Raw genomic sequence first — 12,058 nt, forward strand, 5'->3', positions numbered from 1 at the left:
GCCATAGAGTAGTGTGTGGAAACGTATACGGAATCCGATGTTCGTGGGCAGTGGGACGTCGTCGCTTTTGCTAAACGTCAACGGACTTATTTACGAACTATAATTCAATTAAATAACGTTTATGGAAGCTTCACTAATTTCGGGTTTGTTTGGGACCAAATTGTTTAAGTAAATAAATTCCAGGAGAATGTCGAAATTAAGACGTCCAGAAGACGCGTTTCGTTCAAGTTTGTTCAAATCGGTTAAAAGCCTAATGCTTTGTTTGCCCGCTCGTTTAGAGGTAGATGCAATTTTTTAAAGCCGAGTAAGTAAACATTAAATTACAGGTTGGTTTACAGAACGTTTTGGATATCGTGCTCGCGACCATGCATATGGATAGCAGGAACAAAATTTCGTGAGGTCAAAGAACTGGCCGTATGGCAGGATACAACGCTCCGCAGTATGGCGCAAGAGTTGACTATGAAACCTTTGCGATTTAAAATCTTTTTTTTATCTAATATCATTTCAAATTTATCAATAAATTTTATTATTACAACAAATTAATGACCAATCATCCAATACTTACAAAATTTATTACTAACGGTGTTCCCAACTTTCTAACACATTTCCAAACTATTACTTTATTTTGAAATTTAAACTATTAACATAATCGTTGCGCATAAATAACGATATCGTTAATTCACAATAAGGTTATTAAATTAAAATTGTTATTAATAAAGTAAACAAATTGACTTGTTTGAAACATAAAAGTTAAAAATAAAAAGATAACTTACTTAAAAATATGTATAACATTAATAAATAAAAAACCCATTATACCATCTTTCCATGTTGAGTGATTCACGTCAAGTAAAAATTAAATTTCCATGGAAAATCGAATTCTTAGAATGAAATGTAGGTAAAAAGAAATCCCGGTTGGGTTAATACGTAAATCAGATCAACGAATCATCTTTAAAATGATTAAAAATGCCTACATTACGTAGCATTTAAATTTTATCTACATGAATATCAAATTAGATTTAAACGGTAAAATTCCTTTTATTATTTTATAAATGATGCAATTTTTTGTAAAAAAACTTTTTGACATAAAATTTGGGTTTAGTAATTTAATTTTGAATTATCTAAGAATTTCTTCAAATCGTCCAGGAAGATTAAAAATCTCTATCTGAAGCATTCGATGTCGAAAAAGTTGTGTAACTGAGTATCTGAAGAACTGTTTCACACCCCCACCTTATTCACTGAAAAAAGAAGATTCTTGGCTGCCAACCAGCTGCGTGCCACGAGATACCTGCAAATTTGGGAGCAAATCGGGCGCTCGACACAGGTACCCATTGTCCTGACGGACCAACCAGGCTCGAAAAAAGAGTCCTTCGTCCTGCAGAAGAGGGTTCGAGCATCAGTTGTGAGTGGGTCAGGGTTTGGTGACGTAGAATCCCCACCATCGCGTTCAGTTCCATTTAAGACTCGCGGTCGGTTCGCTTTACCATCACTCTGCCAAGTGCTTTGGTCTTAGTGTGTCGCGAACGTCATCACGCTACGTCCTTCAGAACCTCGTGTGTTGTTTCGAATATTTTGTTGCAAAGATTGAATCGAAAAAAATGGACGGTGGAAAGAAGATCCTAGACCCGACGGGACAATATTAAGATTTTTCGAGGGACAAGCATAGTATTATGGTGGTTGTCACTGCAGGCGGTGGGAAGACGTTAGATCCAACAGGATTATATTGATTTTGGCGGAAGTTTGGCGGTTTTTTATTTCGGAATAATTCTGGGATAATGGACGGTGGTAAGAAAGTCTTGGACCCAACTGGGCAATATTGAAGTGGGGATGATGGATCACGGGAAAGTCCTAGATCCAACAGGGCAATACTGAGGGCTCACTCCCTATGTCCCACGGGATCCCGCCGATGGCACCTAGGAAAGACACTTCGAGTCGCACTAGAAGAAAACTGCCAAGTAGGTAAGTGAAGAAATGAGAGAACTCTTCCTTCTTCAGACTTCCGCGTTGACTACTCGGTTGTTGACCTCACTTGGTGGTAACCTACACATGTTTTAAAACGCCCCCGTTCGCCGGTTAGAAGAGTAAAGCACACTTTTAGCAACTTAATATTAAAAGATTACACTTTCCATCAAATTAAAATCAAACGTCAAATTTCCACCCTACATTTAATTCGCTTTTTTAACCAATATTAATTCTTGTAACAATATAAAACCTATCGCGTTATTTTCTTCTCTATAAAATTCATAAGAATTCCTTCTTCGCTATGCTCTTCTGTCTCTTGACTTTTGGGGAGGTTGATGACCTCACTACTCACCGCCCAAAAGCACATACACACAACGTTTCAACACCAAACACGCACGTAAACATTGGAGATTCTTAAAATCTCTTCGTTCGCGTTTCCGTACAGTCGCCGTTTAAAAATAAACGCGTTGTTACGTAAAATCCAGCCGATCGGGTGTTTATATGTAGCAATAATCCGTGATGTAACACACACACAGTCTGCCGTCTCGCTATTATTTAATAACACACACGTTAGAATGTTAACCTGCGAAAGCACAACATATTAATGCTAATCTAATTATGCCATTTTTTTCTTTTTGTTACAGATAACGTCGAGCAAAAACCGACGATCGTCCCCTTCTTCCTCAGTCCACACAGCGTGAAAAATAATGTTTGCAAAACGTTATTAAAAAAATCAAAACAACACTGCCAAAAAGTTACCGCCACCTTTTCATCTCATTTTTCGAACAGTTTCTCCCCGGTTATAAATAATAAAGGAAAAATCGATAACGTCGTATCTTGCGCAACAGAAAGAAAAAAGTAAATAAATATATCAAAAGCGGTGGAAAGCAAATACCAAGACTGATTTGTTGATTATTTTTTTAATACTTTTACAATTATTTTTATTGCTATTATTATTATTTTGATTATTTTTTTATTATTGTATTTGATTGTAATAATGATTGTTATAACGATTAACTTATCGCTTAGACTAAGTTCCTCCGGTTATCTCGCGTGCGCTTACACGCCCCCTCCTATCGTGTACCCGCGAAGAAAGAAAAAAGGATAACAATTTGGTTAATATTCTTATTATTTAGGTTTTCCCGCCAACAATCCCATTTTTCCATGTCCAAGTGTAAAATTATTTATCCGTAACCGCTGTATATACTATTATTAATTGCTAACGCCCGAGCCCCCCTCGTGTTGTAAATTCCCCCCTTTTATCCAGGGAGTTGTCTGTGTTAGAACTCATTCTTCTATCCTTTTTGTACAGTTTTGCTACTGGCCTATGTTTTCTTTTGTAAAATTAAGATGTAAAGAGCAGGAATATATTTTTTAATTTATTTTGTCTATTTATTTCCACCCAAAATATAAATATAAAAGCGTATATAGAGATTTTTGTTTTGATGGAATAATAAAGTTATCCGTAGTTATTCGATGCACCAATCAGTGTTCAATCTCTTGTACAAGTGGTATGCATCCGTCGACGCCGATTTTCTCTATTTGGCCATAGCATCAAACAATGGACCTGCCGGAGATCTGTGCAGATTCGAGCTCGGCTCGATCTCGCACCAAAGGAGAGATATAATTACGTAAGCTAACTATGGACAATAAACAAACCGGGTTCAATCGCCCGACCGGCAACCGTTTTCCGGTAAATAATTTCCTCGTTTTTTCTTCGATCGCCGCTCTCACTTGCATCGAGGCGGCCCCAGACGCCAGCGAATCTATGTAAATGCGATGAAGACGAGCTCGACCGTGTAGATGGCGATGGCGCTACCGCGGCCTCCGGTTGCATAAGCGACCTCCTCTTTATGACCCTACTCGTGGGACGAATGTTGGGACGATACTATCATAAAAATTCTCTCGACATCTCAAGTCTTTCAAAGATTTAACAATATTTTCTATTCTCTATACCAGTCTTTTACAACTATTTTTAACTGACACATTTTATGTTATAAGAATACTAATTACTTCGAATTACCCCTAATTTCTTTGATACTGAAAAATCAGTTTTATTCGCAAGAAATTTTGTAATAACATATATCAAATATATCCTAAGATATCCCTGAATAATTCTAAATAATCCAAACACATGCCAGAAATAATTAGACATATTCTGAACATTTTTTGAAACAATCTGTAAATCAGTCAAAATTATTCCTCATAATCTCCTAGCTCTTTGGAAAAGAGTCCAAATTATGAACTCATTCTCATTTTCTTCCGGCACGCTCTGTGTTTGAGCTATCCTGGTTCAAAGAATGGTTGTTTATCTTCTTCTATGGTAGACTTTATTATTGAATGCTGGGTGTTTAGGTAAATCGATTCGATTGCTGCTTTCTCATATTGCCCATAAAACTCTCCTTTATAAATTAAGTGGCTCAAGGACCAAATTCTGTGCCGTATCTCGACAACTCCTCAGGTGAGACTTCTCGTTATTGATCAAAGCATCCTTTACCAGCATTCTGACAAAAAATTATAAAATGTTCTGCAACAAGGAAATTGATGAAAAATGTCAACCTTAAAATCGTAATTGGTTTTATCCATAGATCAATTTTGATCATTTAATTCAAAAATACCTAAATAGCTGCTTCTGATATAAAATATGTTTCCATTCGAAAGAATTTTTCTCATGAAAAGTAAGTATTCAAAGTTCAAAACTCTTTGAATAAGTAATTTTAGATCTTGACAGACCATATCTTTTATCCAGAGACACGCCGTCTACCATCACCAATAGTAGACTTTTTATTCGTTTTGTTTGCTTCATCCATCCCCAAATGGAAACCAGTAGTTGAAACCTTTTATAGATACATCGATCTATATTTTTATGTATTTCTTAGGATTCATATCTTATCCGAATGAGAATTATTGAAAGTTGTTCCAAAAATGAAATAGAAAACCGAACTGAGATATATCCAAAAATCTCAAGTAAAAGTGGTTTTCTATATTTCAGCGAATCTCTCAAGGTCAGGGGTGGGTCCAGCTATCTCCGGGCCCATCTGCTCGGTTGCACGTGTGTCCGAACACACGTACGCGTACACGTATGCGTTCGGTCGCATGCCGGACCATATTTGACGATTGATATAAACACTGAGCAGGCCGCGAGCAACGGCGGACCGCCTGTCTCTTGAAAACCGCATTTACTAATTTGGATTCATTCCAAATTTGATACACATACCAGATTTGGAGTACGCAGAGGAGCCGAGAACAAAGGGGTTGCCCGCTTGGTCTGTCACATCAGCCCCATATAATTCTCGATGTCGACGAAGAGCTTTTTTCTCGTCCACTGGCCGTCGTCTTTGTCTACCACTCTTTGAGGTAGACTCTGCGACTACTAAAACTCTCCTGATTCTGATGGTAAAAGTAGGTGAAATAATTTTTGGATTATTTAAAATAATTGTTTGAAAATATTTCTAAAATTTTAACTTCCTCTTTTATGTTTCGACATTTTTGTCACCAGAACTATTAAATCTCATATCGGATTCATTCAAGAGGCAGTCAAAAAAACTCGACCCACCAAACAGGTGTGTGAATAATTATGCACACAAACACACCACAAATTTCGGTAATGACCGTGACACGCAAGGTCAAGATAGCGTGTGCTCTACAGGCATATATTATAATGGTTGTTTAGATGTAATATCTATTTAGAGATCAGTAGTTTTTATTTTTTGAACAAATATTTAAGAATTCATTACCGAGCGCTATAAGAAACGCGAGTTCCCTTTAAATATCGAAGTCATGCTAGACCTCCGCTCATGTCACACACGATGACAGTTTTGATACCGAAAACCGGTTGCCTTCCTCGGGCTGCCATTAAACATAGACAAAAGAGGCGCTAGATTGCGGCAGATAGGCGTCGAAAGAGCAAACTGTCTGTTTGCTTGATTTCCTACCCGGTTTTAGCAATATCTTTCTTTACGATTTCTAACGCGCAAAACTCTTCAGAATTTATAAGTCAACACGAGTCAACAAGTAATAATTAAATACAACAATTGCAACAGATCAAGGGAAAAATTTGAATAATCATTAAGGTAAGAAGAAAAGGTTGGAGTCACGTGAGCCTGGACGTGTATGTTGCCCATGCAACTCACAATGATGTCCTTGTTCCGAGTTGACCACCGTAGAAAGACATAAAGCCAGCGGAATAAAAAACTATTTATACGCCTAATTTCAAATACATGTGCTTTTTAATCAAAACAACGCCGCTATAGGTCAAGGTTTAACGATGATGTGAAAAAAGGCTAAAGATATAAATAATGCAATTCTACCGATTAATAGAGTTTACGATGGAAATAGATGAAAATCTCATTAACAGCAGTTAAAACCAACACATAATTACTCTACCCTTCTTATAAATATCCCTTTTATAGGCTTATTTTTAACTTGTGATTGAAGGTCAATTGAATAAGTACACGGATTACCTTTCAGCATTATGGTCCTCGAGGATGCTGTAACATTTAAAAATATGTTCACATCCCGACGAAGACATTTTAATGAAACATTTACGACTTCTTCATACTCCCAATCACTTCTTATCGTTAAACCAACGGTTTAAAGACACATCAAATCAAAATATCTAGGTAATCTAAATATCTTTAAAATATCAATTTCCTCTTTCCATCTTGAAATTGAAAAGTCTTGATTCAACCCGGTGGTTTTATCATCGACCGAAGGCCTATTAATAGCTCTCTTTACGGCCTCCGAAGAGTGGTGCGCCTTTCCTAAGACGCGAGCCGAAGCAGATAAGGCGGCTAAAAAAGACGGAAAAAGAAGACAACAGTGTCGAGGCGGTGCCAGCGTGTGAAGGAGGATGCCGGCAAACGAAATAAGGAAGAAAAAACGCGCACTGTTCGGTTGTGGCCCGGCGCAGGACGTTGACCTGCGCTAGCTCGTTTCGTGTTGCCCTTCTGGCCGCCTGTTGCCTCCTGAATCCCCTCATGCTGATGTCGTGATGATCATGATGAGAGTCACACCGAACGTGTACTTATTGTTCATTTCATAACACCCTAAATTCAATTAAAAAAACGTGTACAAACTATCAATCATACTGAGATATTCTTAGACACTTATATATCTTTTAACTTATCTTCCAATATTTTTAGATAAATTTCGATATAATAAGAAGAATCTGTATCATATCACTTAATTTTGATTTTTAATATCTGTCAAGATTGAAAATCACGAAGATAGTGAGCAGTGCAATGCAAACAACTTATTCCTTGACCTTTGAAAAACGGGGATGATGCTAACAATCAAAAACTCGAAGAAACATGCGTTATAACCCGAAAATTACTTAATGAATTTTGCTGGAGTGATTGCAAGGTGAACTCGAAGAGAAAGGCTTAGTATCGAAGAATCAATTTGAATTCAAAGAACGTAGAGGAGATATACAGCAGGCTTCGAATCTTAGTGACACGTTGAAACTTGCCGAATAAAAAGAAAAGAAACATCGTAGGTGGTAAAATCTTACGACACCTTCTAGTAAGATATCTGCCAAAGTTAATCGAAACCAATGTGGAACTTGATAAGAACAACCGCTTTCTTTTTGAAGAATAAGTGAAAATTTCCAGCATAAGGAAAATAAAAAACTTGAGCAGAAATCGTGAGAACTTTAGAGATCACCCACATAAATATAAAAAAGCTAACAAATACCTTGATGTAAAATTTTCTAAAGCATAATATTTATTCTATGTTTAGTTGCTTATATTATAATATTAAACTTATGGCAGCATTTTCCACAGGATTACAAGTCAAAAAAGACAAATACATTAATGAGCTAGTATTATATTTCTCTTTATTAGCAAAATAAAATGAGTTGTCTTAATTATCGCACAGAAAAGCTAGCATTAAATTTCTAATTTATATAGCAGGCTAAATACAGCCTTCTTATTCTTAAGAATTTTTAAAGAATGTTGAGAAATTGAAGAAATAGCGAAACATCACTAAAGGTGTTTTAATTAACCGGAGTTTTCTCTAGGTAGGATAAGACGATTTCATTGAGAGAAGGTATCTAGGAGTGTCAGTTTAACTATAAAGTTATGCAGTGAAGAAGTTGCCAATCTGGATGTAGCAATTCTAATTTAAGTGCTTGCTATTTTTACTTCACGGTAAATTGAACTAATCGGCTTTATTATAAATCAAGAAGAAATGGATGGATTTCTCTAATACATCATCTTGCCAAATTTAGCTTAATTTTATTTAAACATTTGGGTAACTTTTTAAAAAAATTATTGTGGGTTATTAGATTATTCAATTGAATTATTAATTGTTAAAACCCCACGCTGATCTAAATCCGGTCCTGTATGTCCCCTTTCGTAGGTGTAAACAAATGCTTTTATAATTATGAATTATTGCTGTTCTCTCAATTGAATCACCTTAACTAAGAAGGTGGGCGTCATACGGGAAGTTGGATCCGATTTTATCGAACGTTCTCAGAAAATCCCAAGAACCAATAAATGTAAAATCTCCCAAATACAAAACCGCAGGCGACTTTCAATCTGTGTTGTACTGGAAATGTCAAATTTTTATCGTCACGTCGCGTCTGCGTTTGCACTTTAATCTTTCACACCACTCCAGAGTCTCGCGGTCTTGCGAGTGAAACGTGCTCAGGCGATCGACGCCAAGGAAAGAATAAAAAAAATGCGCCTCGCCAAGAACCTTGTCCTTTGCGGTGCGGTGAGTGCGATTTGAAGAATTTTAACTGTACTATTACAACAATTATTTAATACTGTACGCGAACACGTGCTTCGGTAAGAGGTGCAGTCGCGGGCGCAGGTGCAGGTGGTAAACAAACTCTAAATACCGCGACGGCTTTGCACTTCTGATCAGTCAAAGATCAACATCATGAGTTCGATATAGGTATTCGATTATTCAGTTTGTTAAGCTTCCTGCTGATTTTCTGCTCGGATTGGCGTCGGAGGAAGAGGAGGAACGAAAAAAAAGGTTAAACCGAAACGAGCCCAGAAGACAAGACACGGTGAAACGTCGTGTTGCCGGGTTAACCTTGGCTCAAGTGCCGCGGCGTTATGCAAAGATAATTGCATTTTTATTTATGAGAGTCGCCGAGGTTTATTTTTGTACAACCACAACGCACCGATGTCGCGTATTATGGTTTAAAATTAACCTTTCGAACTAGATTTAATCGATCATTAATTTCCGTCAATAACACAAAATAAAATATTTTTATATATGTATTTTATATTGAAACAAAATCGTTAGAGACTAAAAAAAAAAAGGGATTAAAAAATAAAAAAGTCACAGTCCCAACTACCTGGTGTTCGCAGCAACCATAACCCATTGAGAGTGGTAAGAATGCGGAAGAGTTCTACGCGATAGGGTGTCGTAACGGTACCCCTTTTTTTGCTCCCCTCGGCTCTAAAAAACCTAACGATTTTTTTGGGGCGACCTTCCCCAAGTTTTTTTTGCTTTACATGTTTCTCTCTATTCGTGTTTTGTGATTCTTTTAGAATTTTTTTCTGGTTATCTTATTTTTTTGATTGCCAAGTTGTTTTAATCTAGGTACTTCTTGTCTACTGGTGTTTTAAGGGAGCACCTAGACGACCCACGGCGTTCTGTTGAACAAGGCCGTCGTGCCTTCGTCGCTTGGTCCGCACTCTTCAGGCTCTAGGTTACTAGTAACATGTATTTCATGTACAGTTATACATCACATTCTAGCTACGACCGGCCTGCTATGCATAAGTGGAAAATTATCGTGCAAAACCAATACGTAAAAGGCGAGCTGGTCCCGTTAAGTAACTGATACAGCAAGGATACGTTTTTCTAAGCGGAGGACACCGTGTTGTCTTTCTTGTTCTCTTTTATTTCTTTTTCTTTTTGCACAATTTCAGTATGGTTGTATGTAATAATCTAAGTATCCACAGGTTTCCATCGTAAAAATTAAAGGTTACATTTTTTCTCCTTTCGTTGAAATACAATGTTTTATTACTTTTTATATTTTAAGAAATTGGTTGCGTAAAAAGTTCCGGGAAAAATTTAAAAAAATTAGTTCTGGTGGAGGTATCGTGGTTTGAAAGAAAGTTGTGTTTAAGGGTTACTAAAAGGTTGGTTTTATGGATGTTTTAAAATATTTTTCATCAACAAAAAAACTTACCCACTTTTTACAAAAAGAAGTAAAGGGTAAAAAAGGTGGTGTGGTGTAATAATCATAAAGAATGCGGCAAAAAAATTATTAGAGGGTAAAATAATAAAAAAAGATCAAACAAAAAATTCGACAATACATTTTCTTAGTTAACATAAAATAAAGAAATCTTCTTTTTGTAACCCATTACTGGTGATAGAATTTTTGTATCTATCAAACATCGAGTTTACCGTTGCCATATTTTATACGCGGGATGCAAAACCATATATAATAAATAGGCAGTCTTTATATTGATCACTCGAACATCGGCGGTTATCCTTGGCTCCCTTATTAGAAGTCAATAGTTTAATCGATTAAGTATGTTGTTAGTTCTTCGAGACGAAGTAACATTTTCCCTTTTCCACTCGACAAAAACATATACACAACATCTCCACGACGGTGTAGTAACCTCGTACACCATATCATTATCACGAACTGCGATTACCGCCTCAATCGTAGCATCCTCCTAGTAGATAACGCTATATCTTAGATTTCATTCTGCTTGTACTTAAAATGTGCAGAATAAACACTATAAGCAAAGACAGTCTAATTTTGGCGGTAGAATAAAAAAATTAAGCATTTGTGACAACATTTTCCTAGTATGTTTGGTACGGATTCCACATAGCGGGGATGTTTATCAAAATCATGGTTTAGGAACACTGCCAATATTTCATTGGAAAGATTTTCCTCAAAATATTGGTTAGTAAATTTCATGTGGCAAGAGAGTTTACAAAAACTGGTTGGACTAAGAGCACAATTGATGTACCCTTAGAAGCTAAAAGCTGCCATTCACCAAAGATGACGTTTATGCCTAATTGTAATATAGAAAAATTATTGCATAGGGAATATGATTAGAACACATAATCTGAATTTGGCAATTCATATAGCAAAAATTATAAAAGAGACTTTACTTTCTACAAAAAGTACATAGTCTGTCGCTATCGAATAAGAATGATTTTAATATTATTATAAATTATCAAAATGATATAAATATTTTTTTTTCTAAAAGAATTTTTAGTTTTTCGTATACAACCTAATCTGGCGGTCCTGATCTTTTTGTAAAGAAGCAAGAGATCTTCTCAAAATTCCATACGTAGCACGTGGACCCCTTTTGGCGGAGATACATATGAATAATGCATAGTTTTTGAGATCGGCTCGCGACGTCCGTTTTTGCCACAAGCTCAGCCGTGGTCCACGTGCTCAACGTCCGAAAGACGTCCGATTTTTTTGGCCATAAGCGGACCCTTTCGAAACAAACCTATAAATGGCGTTCGTTACCGTATCCGCCAAATTCAAATGCCAATCAGTTGTCTACGACATCAAACGCGAAGGATCCGCTGCTGTTGTTGCCACCGAATCGTTTCGTCGTCGTCGATTCTTCTCTTGTTGCTCTTCTTTCGGGAGAAGCCCTCTCTTTGTTTTGTCTTAAAGAGTCGGGCGGCCCGTAAGACATAAAAGGCAATCGCGGGCCGATGACGGTGACTAAGTTGATCGCAACTGAAAGATCCACGACGATTTCCCATCGAAGAAATAAAAGTAAAATAGATTTTTTTTCTAATTGTGCTTAAAAGATACTAATACTACAAAGGGAAGTTGGATGAAATCGAGAACTTTAAAAAGTGAAGGCGGAAGAGACCGAAACATTCTATGGGAACGGAGACTTAATTTATATTTGGGCAGGCAGAAAAAAAACCATCTCCCCTACGTCTTATCGTAACATCTAGCAATTTCCATCCCTCTCTATACCGTCACAGGATCGATATTGCTGTTTCCGTTTTCACGATGATGATATCTGGCGATCGGAGGGTCCCTTTTTTTGATTAATGTTAGGTTTATAAAACGCAGCCTCGGTGTCAGGTGTTACTATGCCGTTTTTTTGTGTGCATGCGGTTCGGGAAGCTGAAAGAAAACTTTTTTCGG

The 12,058-nt window shown here is 36.9% G+C and overlaps 1 long non-coding RNA gene across 1 annotated transcript; it reads left to right on the forward strand.

The window, feature by feature from the left end:
- Positions 1-1,105: 1,105 nt before the first annotated feature.
- Positions 1,106-3,341, forward strand: LOC111427572 (uncharacterized). The gene is made up of 2 exons (XR_002707956.2): positions 1,106-1,956; positions 2,604-3,341. It is a non-coding gene; the product is annotated as an uncharacterized lncRNA (long non-coding RNA).
- Positions 3,342-12,058: the final 8,717 nt, after the last annotated feature.

This window comes from Onthophagus taurus, chromosome 2 (assembly GCF_036711975.1).
Source record: "Onthophagus taurus isolate NC chromosome 2, IU_Otau_3.0, whole genome shotgun sequence".
In the NCBI taxonomy this organism is placed as follows: domain Eukaryota; kingdom Metazoa; phylum Arthropoda; class Insecta; order Coleoptera; family Scarabaeidae; genus Onthophagus; species Onthophagus taurus.